General features: G+C 40.2%; 1 long non-coding RNA gene across 1 annotated transcript in view; it reads left to right on the top strand.

The window, feature by feature from the left end:
- Positions 1-13,079, top strand: part of LOC128778879 (uncharacterized) — a 57,033-nt gene extending 43,954 nt beyond the window's left edge. The window contains exon 5 of the long non-coding RNA XR_008424735.1: positions 11,826-13,079. This is a non-coding gene — a long non-coding RNA (uncharacterized LOC128778879). The remainder of the gene's footprint in view (positions 1-11,825) is intronic.
- Positions 13,080-17,006: the final 3,927 nt, after the last annotated feature.

Here is a 17,006-nt window from a genome sequence, read left to right as displayed (position 1 = left end):
GGTTCATGGGTTCTACCATCCCATTGGCCTCTGTGGTGATAAATAGGAGCCTGGAGCCCACTTTGGACTCTGTGTCTCCCTCCCCCACTCACACTCTGTCTCTCTCACTCAAACATTAAAAAAAAAAAAAACCCATCAAACACCAGTTCTGAGAAAATATTGCAAAGAAAACTAAAGCTTAAATTCTTACCGTGATATTCTTGAGGCTCTAAGAGGGGAAAAAACAAAATTAAATTTGTTGTCAAAACATATTATTAGTAAAAACTTATAGTTCCTGATAAATAGTAAAATAGTAAGTAATCCAATGAAATTACAATAATTTTATTTTGCATAAATAATTTACAGCAAGAAGTTGCTGCAGCCAGGATCAAAGAGGTAGGTTGCCTGTTTTCTCCTCTAGGATTTTGATGGTTTCCTGTCTTACATTAGATCTTTCATCCATTTTGAGTGTGTGTGTGTGTGTGTGTGTGTGTGTGTGTTTCAGAACATGGTCCACGTTCATTCTTCTCACTGACCAGTTTTCCCAGTACCACTTGCTGAAGAGACTTTTTTTTCCATTGGATATTCTTTCTTGCTTTGTCAAAGATTAGTCCACCATATGTTTGAGGGTCCGCTTCTGGGTTCCCTATTCTGTTCCACTGATCCATGTGTCTGTTTTTGTGCCCATACCACACTGTCTTGATGATTGCAGCTTTGTAATATACCATGAAGTCCAGAATTGTGATGTCTCCAGCTTTGTTTTTCTTTTTCAACATTACTTTGGCTATTCAGGGTCTTTCTCTGCTGTCCCCTATGCTTTTTCCAAGCCCAGCGATTAATTTTATGACTATTATTCTAAATTCTTGTTCTGTTATATTGCTTAAATCGTTTTTGATAAATTCATTAGCTGTTGCTACTTCCTGGAGTTTCTTTTGAGAATTCTTCTGTTTCGTCATTTTGAATAGTCCCTGCGATGGCTCCAAACTGCAGGGCACTTCCCCTGTGTTGTCCGGAGTAGCTTGTGTTGATGGGCGGAACCGCAGTCAGACCTGATGTCTGCCCCCAGCTCACCACTGGGGCCACAGTCAGACTGGTGTGTACCTTATCTTCCCCTCTCCCAGGGGCAGGACTCACTGTGGAGTGGTGTGGCCCCTGTCTGGGCTACTTGCACACTGCCAGGCTTGTGGTGCTGCTTCGATGGGATCTGGCATTTTAGCCGGGGTGGATCCACAAGGTGCACAGGGCCGGGAGGGGCAGACTCAGCTCGCTTTGCCTTTGGTGGTCTGCTTCTGGAGGGGCCCTGTGGCACCAGGAGGGAGGGAGACCCATCGGAGGGATGGATCCACAAGAAGCACAGTGTTGGGTGTTTGCGCAGTGCAAGTAAGTTCCATGATGGGAACTGGTTCCCTTTGGGATTTTGGCTAGGGGATGGGCGAGGGAGATGGCGCTGGCTAGCGCCTTTGTTCCCCACCAAGCTGAGCTCTGGCCTCTGGGGCTCAACAACTCTCCCTTCCATTGTCCGTTAGCCCTTCTGCTCTTCGAGCAGAGCTGCTGACTTACAACATTCCAGATGTTAAGTCCCGCTGGCTGTCAGAACTCATGCAGTCTGGCCCCTCCACTTTTGCAAGCCAGACTCGGGGGCTCTGCCTTGCCAGGCAGCCTGCCCCTCCACCGCCCCGGCTCCCTCCCGCCAGTCTGTGTAGCACGCACGACCTCTCTGCCCTTCCTACCCTCTTCTGTGGGCCTCTTGTCTACACTTGGGTCTGGAGAATCTGTTCTGCTAGTCTCCTGGCATTTTTCTGGGTTATTTAGGCAGATGTGGGTGGAATCTAAGCAATCAGCAGGACACAGTGAGCCCAGTGTCCTCCTACACCACCATCTTCCACGATCTCTCTCTTCCTGATAGCTGATGTTTAAAAAAATAGCAAAAAGTGCTCTCAGACGTCAGTCACCCCTGACAAATTCTAGCTCAATCAAATCTAGGCATGACCCAGTTTTGACACCATTAACATATTTCCCCATTCTAAAGTTTTAAAGGATGATGAAAGGCTGAGGCCAGCCCTAAACTCCTGCCAGGATGTTGGAATATCATGCTATCAAAAAGCCACTTAGGAAACTCAGAGCTTCCCTGTGTCACCCAGCCCCATGGGCAGGGGAAATGAAAAGGAATATGAACACATCAAATACTTAATATGTGTGTTTCTTTGTGAAGGCAAGTTTTCTACAGTGGCAGGGAGAGGGGGAAATACTCATTTAGAAATAAATTCCAAAGTATTCTGTTCTTCCAGAAAAGATCTGCCCTCAAAAGGAACTAAGAGCCTAACTGGGGATTTCCCAAAGAGTAAGCAATACAGGTGAGGGAAAATACTCAACTCCAGGGCTCTCTCCTTCCTGTCTCACCTGGTAGTAAATTCAGCCTAACTCCTAGCCAGATAAATATAAAAACCTCACACTCATGTCCTATTTACCTCAGTTTCTTTACCAGCACATAACATTTACCTTTCAACACAACTTACAAGGCATAGTAAAGTAAAAACCACACAGTTTGAACACAGACAGGAAGCATTAGAATCACACTTCCTATGGCAGAGATGTAGGGATTATCAGTCTGGGAACTTAAAACCACTTCCGTTCCTATGATAATGCAGACAATGAAAAAAGTGAACAACATGCAAAAAGAGATGGTGAATGTAAGCTAACAAACATTAGCACCTCTGTTGCTCTAGTTACCTTTATTATTCTTATTTTACTAACAATCCTTGAATTTGCCCTAGCCCTAATTCAAGCTTATGTTTTTACCCTACTAGTAAGCCTATACCTACATGAAAATACCTAATAACCCACCAAACACGTGCATATCACATAGTCAACCCTAGCCCATGACCACTTACAGGAGCCCTTTCAGCCCTCCTAATAACTTAAAGGTCTAGCCATATGATTTCACTATAACTCAACATTACTACTAACTTTAGGAATAACTACCAACATATTAACCATATACCAATGATGGCGAGACATTATCCGAGAATACATTCCAAGGTCACCACACACCTATTGTTCAAAAAGGTCTGCGATACAGAATAATTCTCTTCATTGTCTCAGAAGTGTTCTTTTTTGCAGGCTTCTTCTGAGCTTTCTACCACTCAAGCCTAGCCCCAACTCCCGAATTAGGAGGCTGCTGACCACCTACAGGTATTACCCCTCTTAACCCCCTAGAGGTCCCATTACTTAATACCTCAGTACTTCTAGCCTCCAGAGTATCAATTACTTGAGCTAACCATAGCCTAATAGAAGGTAATCGAAAACACATACTCCAGGCCCTATTTATTACAATTTCCCTGGGAGTGTGCTTCACACTCCTTCAAGCCTCAGAATACTATGAAACATCATTCACAATCTCAGATGGAGTTTATGGATCCACTTTCTTTATAGCCACAGGATTCTACGGACTACATGTAATCATTGGCTCTACTTTCCTAATTGTATGCTTCTTGCATCAACTGAAATATCATTTCACATCAAATCATCACTTCAGATTTGAAGCCACTGCTTGATACTGACATTTCGTAGACATGGTCTGACTATTCCTATACATTTCTGTTTATTGATGAGGATCCTATTCCTTTAGTATTAACAAGTACAGTTGACTTCCAATCAACCAGTTTTGGTATAGTCCGAAAAGGAATAATAAACGTAATACTTACTCTACTCACCAACACACTCCTATCCACACTACTTGTATTGATCGCATTCTGATGACCTCAACTAAATATCTAAGCAGAAAAAGCAAGCCCATATGAGTGTGGATCTGACCCTATAGGGTCTGCTCGTTTACCCTCCTCCATGAAATTTTTCTTAGTAGCCATCACATTTCTGTTGTTCGACCTAGAAATTGCATTGTTACTACCCCTCCCTTGAGCCTCACAAACAAATAACCTATCAACTATGCTCACCATGGCTCTTCTACTAATCTCACTATTAGCCGCAAGCCTAGCCTATGAATGAACCCAAAAAGGACTAGCGTGAATAAGTTTAAATTAAAACAAATGATTTTGACTCATTAGATTGTAGTTTGCCTTATAATTATCAAATGTCTATAGTCTATATTAATATCTTTCTAGCTTTCATTATGTTATTTATACGACTAATATATCAGTCCCATCTAATATCCTCCCTCTTATGCCTAGAAGGTATAATGCTATCTCTATTCATTATAATAACCATAGCAATCCTAAATAGCCATTTCACACTAGCTAGCATAACCCCTATTATCTTACTAGTATTCGCAGCCTGCGAAGCAGCATTGGGCCTATCCTTACTAGTAATAGTATCAAACACATACGGTACTGACTACGTACAAAACTCAAACCTCCTACAATGCTAAAAATTATTATCCCTACCGCAATACTCATACCACTAACATGACTATCAAAACCCAACATAATCTGAATCAACTCAACAGCCTACAGCCTGTTAGTTAGCCTCATTAGCCTTACTTACCTCAACCAACTAGGCAAGAACAGTCTTAACTTCTCACTATTATTTTTCTCAGACTCACTCTCTGCACCCCTATTGGTACTAACAACATGACTCCTACAATTAATACTTATAGCCAGCCAATCACACCTATCAAAAAAAACCCTAACCCGAAAAAAACTATATATTACAATACTCATTCTCCTGCAGCTTCTCTTAATTATAACATTTACTGCCACAGAATTAATTATATTCTACATTCTATTTGAAGCCACATTAATCCCTACGCTAATCATCATTACCCGATGGAGTAACCAAACAGAACGATTAAATGCCGGCCTATATTTCTTATTCTACACCCTAATAGGCTCACTACCTCTACTGGTCGCACTATTATATATCCAAAATACAACAGGATCATTAATTTTCCTAATTATTCAATACTGAGCCAAGCCAATTTCAACCACTTGATCCAATATTTTTCTCTGATTAGCATGCATAATAGCATTTATAGTAAAAATACCTCTGTACGGACTCCATCTCTGACTACCAAAAGCACACGTTGAAGCTCCTATTGCCGGATCAATAGTTCTTGCCGCCATATTATTGAAACTAGGCAGATATGGAATGATACATATTACAGTCTTACTTAACCCTGTAACAAACCAAATAGCATACCCCTTCATAATACTATCCCTATGAGGAATAGTTATAACAAGCTCTATCTGCCTATGCCAAACAGACCTAAAATCTCTAATTGCATACTCATCTGTAAGTCACATAGCTCTAGTAATTGTAGCAGTACTAATCCAAACACCATGAAGCTATATAGGAGCAACAGCTCTCATAATCGCCCACAGACTAACTTCATCAATACTATTCTGCCTCGCAAACTCAAACTATGAACGAGTATATAGCCGAACAATAATCCTAGCATGAGGCTTACAAACTATTCTTCCCCTAATAGCTGTCTGATGACTACTAGCTAGTCTTGCAAACCTAGCCCTGCCCCCTACAATTAACTTAATCGGAGAGCTATTTGTAGTAATAGCCTCCTTCTCATGATCTAACATTACCATTATTCTCATAGGTACAAATATTATCATCACAGCCCTATACTCTCCTTACATACTTATTACAACCCAACGAGGTAAGTATACACACCATATTAAAAACAACCCATCATTTACACGAGAAAATGCTCTAATAACTTTCCACCTACTCCCACTCTTTCTCCTATCGCTTAATCCTAAAATCGTACTGGGTCCTATTTACTGTATATATAGTTTAACAAAAACATTAGATTGTGAATCTAATAATAGAAGTGTAAACCTTCCTATTTACTGAAAAAGTATACAAGAACTGCTAATTCATGCCTCTGCATATAAAAACGTGGCTTTTTCAACTTTTATAGGATAGAAATAACCATTGGTCTTAGGAACCAAAAAATTGGTGCAACTCCAAATAAAAGTAATAAACTTATTTGCCTCATCTATACTAACTGCAATATTCATCATACTACTACCCATTATCATATCTAATACTCAGCTATACAAAAATAATCTATATCCACACTATGTAAAAACCACAATTTCCTATGCCTTTGCTATTAGCATGGTCCCAACCATAATATTTATTTCCTCCAGACAAGAAACAATCATCTCAAACTGACATTGACTATCGATCCAAACTCTTAAACTATCACTAAGCTTTAAACTAGACTCTTTCTCAATTATTTTTGTACCTGTAGCACTCTTCGTTACATGATCAATTGTAGAATTTTCAATATGATACATACACGCAGATCCATACATTAACCGATTTTTTAAATATCTCCTTATATTCCTAATTACCATAATAATCTTAGTAACCATGAACCCCTAAGATTTTAAAGTGATTCGAGATATCAAGAGCACCATAACAGAAATAAAAAATGCCTTTGATGGGTTAACAGACTCAACATAGCTGAGGAAAGAATCATTGAGCCTAAAGAAATGCCAGTAGCACCTTCCAAAAAGGAAACACAAAGAAAAAAAATTAAAAATATGGCACAGAAAACCCAAGACCAGTGGGACAATTGCAAAATGTGTAATACACATGTTAGGAATACCAGGACAATGGAGAAGAGAGTTATTTGAAGCAATAATGACTGAGGATTTTCCCAAATAAATAGTCACCAAATCACAGATCCAGGATGCTCAAAAAATCAAAAGCAGGACAAATACCCAAGAAAAACATACAAATGACTAATAACAAGAACAAAAAACCCACCAACTATGCTTAATATATTCAACTATGGATAATTAAAACAGCCTTGGAAATCTGGAGCAGGGGTTGGGGGTGTGAGGAGAGAGGGGTAAGAACACCTTACCCAAGAGGAACAAGGATAAGAAATACCTGAGATTTCTTTTCATAAACCATGCAATCAAGAAGAATGGAATATTTCAAGTGTTAAAAGAAACATCAAACTATCTAACCAGTGAAATTATCCTTCAAACACACTACAGAGTAAGGAAAATTGTCAGGGATAATGACTGGCATTACTTCAATGGTAAAGAAGTCAGTTCTCCAAAAAGGCACAACAGTTTCTAATGTGCATGCATTAACAAGAGATGTGTCAAGATACATAAGGCCAACATTGACAGAACTGCTGGTAGAAAGAGCTGAATCCACTACTACAGCTGGAGAATTCAATACCCTCTATCAGTCACTGACAGATCCAGCATACAGATATTCAGTAAGATCACAGATGACCTGAACAGTATCACCAATCAACTGGATCCATTACCATCTGTAGAACACTTCATCCAACAGAAAATTATATATTCCTGTCAAGCTCACAGAACATTCACTGAGATAGGCCATATTTGCGGCCATAAGATACATCTGAACAGCCACAATAACAGAAATCATAGGAAGTATGTTCTCAGACCACAAATGAGTGAAATTAGACCTCACGAACAGAAAGATATCTGGAAAAGGACAAAAACATTGTAGATTAAATAAGCTTCTAAAAGAACACATGGTCTGTTAGAGGGGAGGTTTGTGGGGGGATGGGCAAAAGAGTCAAGGGGATCAAGAGTACATTTATGGTAATGAGCACTGAGAAATGTAAAGAATTGAAGAATCATAATGTACACCTGAATCTAATATTACATTGTATGTATATTATACTTGAACTTAAAAAAATATATATGTGTAAAAGAAGACATTTCTACAGAAATTTTTAAATAGTTCAATCTAAATGATAGTGACAATTGAACAGATTAGAGGGAAATTTGTAATACTGAGTGCATATAAAGGCACAGTGAGTATAAAATTTTTCTGCTTATTTATGATTTAAAAAATATAAGGTACTTTAGTATACTCACAGCAAGTACAGTTCTGAAGAGGTAAATTAGAAATGCACAAATTCCCAGGGAGGCAGTAATAATGTTATGATTCCACAGAATTCCAAACACATCAGAGCCGAGAGAGAAATGGTATGCTAAAATATGGAGAAGCTGAAATAATATTGGAGACAACAAGGAATCCATCAAAGACATTTACAATATATCTGTCACAAAGAATCATCTTTACAAACTCTCAACCAATCTCCAGGAGACTTTCAAATGCCTCCTCAAAGGAGGAGGACAGACGGCTTAGAAAGCAGCAGGAGCAAACTTTTGGGAGTGATGGAGTGTGTTTACTCTCTTACTGTGGTGATAGCTTCATTACTCCTTACATATGTCAAATATCAACAAATCATTTCCTTTAAAAAGGTGTTACTATACATAAATTACACCACACTGAAGCTATAGGAAAACTATAACAGGCAACACTTAGGGATTTTATTTTGCTGACAAACACATTCCAAATACTTTCTAAATAGTTAACTTAAGAATTTATAAACAAACTTAAAATAGAAAAATATGTAATGCAAACATATGGTAGATAAGTCAATGACTTCTATTGTACATTCTTAAAGTACCTAAATAAACTCCTTTGAAATATCTCCAAAAATATGCCCCAAATTTTTGGAAGAATGGGAGAAAGTAACAATAAAAAATGTACTAGAGATACAAATGAGAATGTTAGATAGATAGATGTTTACAGATAGGGATATAACTGAGTGAGATGGGTAGTTGCTACTATAAATATGAGATTATTATTCCAAGCAAATTATACTTCTTTTTCACTTCCTAAACACATTGACATTTTCTTTTAATGTTTGATACCAAATCATAGCCCAAAATGTCAGATTTCTGAAGTAAATAAAGATTTGCATAATCAGATGATCTTGTATATTCTGATGATATCTATGAGATTTTAAGTTCCTCTGAATACACCCATCAAATAGCCAATGAAAGGAATTCACATTCCTATTTCACAGTATTGTACCTAAATCAATCAATAACAACTATGAAAATTAATTTCTAAAAGAATACAAAAGTCCTGGATATGGTCATCAAAACAAAAGAACACATATCATTTTACAAAAACTAGACTTACCAGTATTTTAGGAGCAAACACACACACAATACAATTCACACGAATTCACATACGAAGCTGTAATTTTGTGCAACTGAACCTTTCTAGAAAGTAGCCTCCACAATGTGTACCATTTGTTTCTTCAGCTCTCAGAACTGAGGTCACTAAAATGTGTGCTGGTTGGAAATGTACACCGTCTTTGAGTGGCCACTGTCTGAAAGAGAGCAGGGGCTGTCAGCACAATTATCATGGGGACCAAATGCACCAAAAATGGGCCATATTGATATGAATGTAAACCATCCTCAGTCTTGGGTACTCTTGAAACACCTGGCAGCTGTCTAGCTGCTAATATTAGTAATTGACTCCTTTTTTTAAAAAAAAAATTATTGTCAAGTTAGCTAACATACAGTATATACAGTGTGCTCTTGGTTTTGGGGGTAGATTCCGTGATTCATAGCATATATACAATACCCAGTGCTCATCCCAACAAGTGCCCTCTTCAATGCCCATCATCCATTTCCTCCCTCTCCCATCCCCCCCCCCCCCATCAACCCTCAGTTTGTTTTTCATATTCAAGAATCTCTTATGGTTTGCCTCCCTCTCTGAAACTATTTTTTCCTCTTCTCTTACCCCATGGTCTTCCATTAAGTTTCTCAAGTTCCACATGTGATTGAAAACATGATAATCTGTCTCTGACTGTACCCTCCAATTCCATCCATGTTGTTGCAAATGGCAGGATTTCATTCTTTCTCATTGCCAAGTAGTTTTCTCTTGTATGTATAATCCACATCTTTATGCATTCATCAGTTGATGGACATTTGGGCTCTTTCCATAATTTGGCTATTGTTGAAAGCATTGCTATAAATGGTATAAAGGGTATATGTGCCCCTATGAATCAGCTCTCCTGTATCATTTGGATAAATTCCTAGTAGCGCTATTGCTGGGTCATAGGGTGGTTCTATTTTTAATTTTTTGAGGAACCTCCACACTGTCTTCCAGAGTGGCTTCATCAGTTTGCATTCCCACTGACAATGCAAGAGGGTTCCTGTTTCTCCACATTCTCGCCAACATCTGTTTCCTGAGTTGTTAGTTTTAGCCACTGACTGGTGGGTGGTATCTCAGTGTGGTTTTGATTTGTATTTCCCTGATGATGAGTGATGTTGAGCAGTGTCTGTCAGCCATCCAGATGTCTTCTTTGGAAAAGTGTCTATTCATGTCTTCTGCCCATTTCTTCAATAGATTATTTCTTTTTGGGTGTTGAGTTTGGTAAGTCTTTTATAGATTTTGGATACTAACCCTTTATCTGTCATTTGCAAATATCTTCTCCCATTGTGTCAGTTGCCTTTTAGTTTTGTTGATTGTTTCCTTTGCAGTGCAGAAGCTTTTTATCTTCATGAGTTCCCAATTGTTCATTTTTGCTCCTATTTCCCTTGCCTTCAGAGATGTGTGGAGCAAGAAGTTGCTGTGGCTGAGGTCAAAGAGGTTGTTGCCTGTTTTCTCCTCTACGGTTTTGATGGTTTCCTGTCTCACATTTAGGTATTTCATTCATTTTGAGGTTATTTTTGTGTATGGTGTAAGAAAGTGGTCCAGTTTCATTCTTCTGCATGTTGCTGTACAGTCTCTTCACTACGTTCTCACAGACAATGACCATTAACAGGGGCAGGTGGGAAATACAACAAAAGTTAGTTTATGCAAAACTCAGAGATGAGGTAGGAGAGAGAGCTGAACTGATCTATGAGATGCAACCCAGGTAGAGGAGGAAAATTCTAATATAGACGACCAAGAAATTTCCTCCTTTGTAGTCTCAAAAGAAACAGAATAGATTCTATTTTGACTAGAGTTATTCATGGGGGATGATTCTGCCTCAATACAAGGGTTGTTCCAGACTACTGGGGCTTTCCAGATCCAGCTCTATGAATCTGGTGCCTGCCAATCTAAAGAAATCTACTTATTTCTATGGGTATTCCCTGTCTCTCTCCCCTGGGGGTACAGATTTTGATGTTTAAAAATGTTTATGTATTTTTTGAGAAAGAGGGAACATGCAAGTGGGGGAGGAGCAGAGAGAAAGGGACATAAAGAGTCCCAAGCAGGCTCTGTCAGTGAAAAGCCCAACATGGGGCTCAATCTCACAAATCGTGAGATCATGACATGAGCCAAAATCAAGAGTCACACACTTAACTGATTGAGCCACCCAGGTACCCTATAGGTTTGCCTTTTCATGAGTAAGTGAAACATTCACATCGGGATCTAGGTATATCTTTATATTCGAATAATCCTAAAGACATTTGGGAACTTTTTGCTTTGGGTAAATCAACACTCTGCACATACATGGTTAAAGAAAGGACAAACTCCTTCACTTCCTGCTCATGTGGCTCCTAGTGATTTTCCTATTGTACATGTCCCAGCAGGATGCAGCTAGTTTCTGCTGGGCTGCTCAGAACTCCCATCAATGTTATGGGACAGAGTCCCTAGGGGCAGCCTCCAAAACCACAAAGAATGGGCTGATCAGAAGTTCTTAAAAGTCAAAAAACAAGGAAGCAAAGAGCACAAAGGACATTTCACTTTTTAACCCTCTAGTGTGAACACCAATGCTTCAGATACCACTGTTCCCAGGGCTAGCAAACTTCACAAATATGAACAGTGTGCTGATAGGAAAACAAATCACATCTAAGATGGACCCTAAACTTACAAGGCTTGAATCAGGATCTTGACAGGGCTTCCAGGAGTCAATCTAATATCCATAGATGCTATTAAATAAGAGTTTCTTACATTTTTGAAAACAATTTTAATGAGATATAATTCACATATCATATAAGCCACTATTGAAGACTAAGATCTCAGTGGCTTTTAGTATCTTCATAAATCCTTCCTTGTTGACACTATAAATATACTGTTTTTAGGTTTCCATCCTGTCAATGCTGATCTTTTTGGACCAAGCAGCACAAACTGAACCCAGAACTGGATGTGGACAGCTGTGGAGAAACCTGGCCTGTGGTCTTCAGTCTTCAGGAAGAACTGAAGTTCTTCTGAAGTTCCCATCAAGAACCCCATGAAAAAGCTGTTGTTTAACCACAGTATGAATGAACCCAATAGGAAGGAAGAATCCACCTATGTCCCATGTTTACTCACATTTGGGTTTGAGTAACTGGGACACCATAGCATGAGTAGACAGAAAAACACCCTCTGCACCTTCGTGTCCTGGTTGTTATCAGGGGGCACCGGGGCACCAGGGAGGAGGTGGGGGTGGGAATGGAGTGGGGTGATAATTGGGGCTGGAGGTGGTGTTTCAGTAAGGGTGGGATTGGGGAGGGTGGGTGTCAGGAGAAGAAGAGGGTGAGGGACAGTACCAAGATCAGATCAAGTTCTTGAGTGGAGGAAGGGGGGTTCAGACAGGTTAGTTGGTCAGCAGGTCAACAAATCACTAGGTGAGCAGGACACAAGTAGCAGCTGGAGCAGAGGAGGATCCATCTATCTTCAAGCCTTCAACTCTCTGAGCATTGCTTTAACAGCCTGTAACATTTATTCTCTCTCTCTCTCTCTCTCTCTCTCTCTCTCTCTCTCGACCAATCAGCTGCCTTCAACCCTGGTAGATCAACACAGACACCCAGCGTGACTTAATTTTTTAAAAAGCCACTTCTCACCTGCCACATCACCATGTGCCATCCCAATGACTGTTGCTCTCTGGAACACTGGCAGACCTTCTGGTTTCTGGTCCCTCCCAACCCAGGTCCCTTTCCCCTCTTCTTGGAGCTCTCTCCTTCCTTTCAGAACTCCAATGAAATACATAAGCAGAGTGAGCATTTTCAACCCTCTCTAAATAACCCAAAGAAGATAGAACATACATAAGATACAGATCTTGATAGCAACCATCTGAATCCTACAGCAATATCCATTTATGTGTCCACATCTACATATAACACTGTTGAGGACACATTAACTTTAAGCACATAGGATGCAGATACAAAAATTCACACTATTTTGGCCATCCGTGAAATTTCAATATATTCCAGAGGAATGAAACACACAGAATATCTTTTGGTAATTTAATGTGCTAGAAATAGCTGCTAAAAACCTAACTAGAAATTCCCGTATGTTTAGTAATTGAGAAGTACCTTCATAAATATGAATAAAGAAATCCCAAAGAAAAAGAGCTATATTTGACTGAATGGTATGAGCATGATAAAATTATAATCAAATATGTCTCCAGACCTGGAATATCCTGAAATATTGATGTGAGAAGATTGTCTAGTCCCCAAATCATCTCTAATTGACCTAGACCTTTTAATACCCTAAATAGTGGTCGATCTGTCACTTGTCTATATGACCCTCCTACCCATTAGGATGGACTTTACATTATGAATCCCAGAGGAGGAATAATCCAAGCTGACTCTCATGGGATCTCCTGGGATCTGCAGGAATGAGAGCATTTTAAGAGAAATACTTCATCAGCTTATCTCCTGGGAGCCCTGGGACAACACCCATATTGTTGGCAGCACTAGGTGTGCTAGGCAGGGAGGGCCTAGCAGGTGGCCAGGGTCACCCCAATTATAACTGGAGCAGGGATCAGGGAAAGAAGCAGCAGTGAACAGAGACTGGGGGCCTCAAACAGGTGAGATCATTCATGGAGGTAAAGTAGTGTCCCCAAAGCCAGTATCAGCTTCCCATCTGGAGAGCCCTTTGTGGCCCCTGGGGACAGGGCCAGGAGCCTAGAGTTTGAGATCCAGCTGTGCTGCTTACCAGCTGTGTGACCCTGGGCTGGTTTCTTTCAGTAAAATGGTGTCCTTCCGTGTCCATGCCTGTGTCTATAACTGTGCTGTGGACAGGAGGAAACCACATCTTGAGCACCTGTGCACATTAGCATCACCATCTCCATGTGATGCAGGATCATCAAGCCCAATGGTCATGAATGAATTGAGATATTGTATCGTGCAAAAAGGTGTTTTAATTATACCACAGGGACAGGACCCATTGGCAGAAAGAGTTGTACTTGAAAGGTGAGGAATGATTGTATACTTTTAAGTTTGGGGGTGTGTGGAGGGTAAAGATAATCTAAGTCTCTAAAGCGATTTGTGCATGTTAAAGAAGAGTCATGGGATCCTGGACTTCTGGCTGTTGTGAAGACAGGATTGCTTTCAGTCTCTAGCAAAACATCACCATTAAGGCAGACATGAGCACCTTGAGCAGGGTCACACTCTGCATGTCTCAGGGATTTATCAGTGGGCTGCAAGTTGTGAGAAAATATAATTTTGATTATTATTCTCTTTGTTCTCCTCATTCCCCCACCCCGAACAATTTTTTAAGTTTCTTTATTTTGAGAGAAAGACACAGAGAGTGAGCAGGAGACGGGCAGAGAGAGCGGGAGAGAGAGAATCCCAAGCAGCATCCGCTCTCATATTGCTGAGCCCAATGCAGGGTTGAACTCACACCATGAGATCATGGCCCAAGCTGAAATCAAGAATCAGAGCCTTAACTGACTGAGCCACCAAGGTGCCCCCCTGTCCTCTGGACAATTCTGACCCTTAAATCTTTAAGACTGTTGAAGGCAGGTGGAAGGCCTCATCTTCTGTAGCATCTTCCTGCTGAATAGAGACCTAGAGATGTCCCTACCTAATGGGTCAACATTGATTAGTCAGGAACGTATAGGGGAATTAGGAAAAGTGGAGGCAGACAAGTCCAATGTGGACATCAAAGAAGTATCTCTGTGGGTGGTAAGGACCATCTGTCAACCTGAAGTTATTGTAGTGATGGAGTCTTGGCACTAAGCAGAGAAACTTTGGAAAAGGCAACATATGAGGATTAGTATGGCTATAAGAGTGAGAAGTCCAACAAAGAGACCCATAATAGTTGACCATAGTCCTCCTGTGAACCAGGAACTTAACCAGTCCTTGAAAGAGAGGGAAGAATTTTCTAGACCCTTTATTTGAGCATAAGTGTCAGGTGGTAATCCTGTCTTATTTTTGTGGAGTACAAACCTACCACTTTGCTTTAATGAAGCATAGGTGCCTCCTTGGGTTGCAGTCAGGATATCAAGGGCCATTCAGTTCTGGAGGGCCAGTTTTTAAACTGAGCTGGGTCTTTTAAGATGGCTACTGTATGCTTGGCTAAAGCCTCTATTTGCAATTTTACATCAAAAGAGGTGGCCCCTGGGGTGAATATGGCTAAGGGATAAAACCACCAAGAAGTCCTCTTTGTTTGATGTCTAAATTTAACAATATCCTAATTATGAGGAATCACTGGCAAGTGGGAGAAAACTTGCCCCAGGAGATAAGGGCATCCCCAAGTGTATCATCCAATCCAGGTATAAGGAAGTGGGGCCATCCATTATATCCACAAGCATGGTTGACCCCAAGGACTGGGACACACTCTGGTTTTGTCATCCCAGCCACACAGAATTGGTCAAGGTGATAGCTGAGTTTACCACTGCGGGAATCCATCCCATTTTCCAGCTGTTCAAATAATCATATGCCCATGGAGTCCTATTATTATGCCCAGATAATAACAAGCAAGAAGATTCTCTATACATGAGCTACTATGGCAATTTCTCTGAAGTTTACCTCAAGTTGTCTAGCTTAGGCAAACAACAGACATTCAAAGACAATCAGAACTAGAGTTTAACACCTGCAAAGATATGTTACTGAAACATAATTTTCTCTCCAAAATCACCCTATTTCCAGAGGTAGCCAAATCAAAACTAATTCATTTGAAAAACAAGTTTAGTTTTAACAAACTTGGCCAAATTATTTACATAGGCTTAGCAAGAATAGTGACTGGTCATACAGATCTTTGCTAGACAAATTTGCTTTGCCGGAACTTTTTATAAAGAATGTTGATTGAACTTTTAGTAGCTGCTCTAAGCCAAAGTCCAAGCCAAATACTTGCCATCAGACATGCCTGCAGTACCTGTAGATGTGGGTGAATTCCTCTTCTTAAGGTTCCCCAAATATCCTGAGGTTCCTACACCAGCCAGGAAGTGATATTCTTTACTCACCTGGTAAGGCTGCTGGGAAATCTGTAAGCAAGGTATCAGGCCAACAGTTCAAAGGGGCTTTGCTGGCTTAAGTTTCATTTTTTAAAATGTTTATTTTTGAGAGAAAGGTGGGGGATGAGTAGGAGAGGGTCAGAGAGAGAGGGAGAAGGAAGATCCTTGAAGGCTCTGTACTGACAGTGCAGAGTCTGATGTGGGGCTCGAACTCACAAACTGTGAGATCATGACCTGAGCTGAAGTTGGATGCTTAACTGACTGAGCCACCCGGGGGTCCATTGGCTTTTTGTTTCATAAAAGCAACCTTGGTTCCTTAAAGCTGTATGGTCATATCTGACATCTATGTATGTCTCTCTGAAATATGACATTCCAGTCAAAGCTTTGGTAAAATAACCAATATTTCCAATGGTGTCCTGTTACAAGGAGAACAGATTCTTTTTTTTAATTTTTTAAAATGTTTTTATTTATTTTTGAAGGAGAGAGAGAAATAGAGCGTGAGCAGGGGAGGAGCAGAGAGAGGAGGAGACACAGAATCAGAAGCAGGCTCCAGACTCTGAGCTGTCAGCACAGAGCCCGACACGGGGCTCGAACCCACGAACCGTGAGACCATGACCTGGGCTGAAGTCGGATGCTCAACTGACTGAGCCACCCAGGCACCCCTGAGAACAGATTCTTATTGAACTTATGCAAACAACTGTAACTGCCTTGAAAGAAAGGATATTCACTGAGAGCTTTTGAATTTCAAAGGGTTCAGCTAGGGAGGAAAGTTAGATGCTTCAATTTGTTCACAAATGAATATTTTACCATGTTTCTGTAAGTCAGAGAGAGTCATCTTAAGAGAAAGTTTCTTAATCTGGAAAAGCAAATATCAGAGAACAAGCAGTGTTTCAAATAAGAGTCACAAAAACTATAATCATCTTCTTCAGTTCATTTAGTTCCATGTTACTAATTCTTGTTCAGTTTGAATGTAGCCTTTCGTTAGTTCTGGAAATTCTTCCCCATTTCAGCTTTATGTTTTTTTTAAGTTTATTTGTTTGAGAGAGATAGAGAAAGCACGAGTGGGGAAGGGGCAGAGAGAGGGAAAGGAAGAATCCCAAGC

The sequence above is a fragment of the Panthera pardus genome, unplaced genomic scaffold (assembly GCF_024362965.1).
Source record: "Panthera pardus isolate Hobbes unplaced genomic scaffold, ASM2436296v1 HiC_scaffold_10, whole genome shotgun sequence".
NCBI lineage: Eukaryota > Metazoa > Chordata > Mammalia > Carnivora > Felidae > Panthera > Panthera pardus.
The sequence above is the reverse complement of the archived record's forward strand: the minus strand, read 5'-3'. Positions and strand labels throughout refer to the sequence as shown.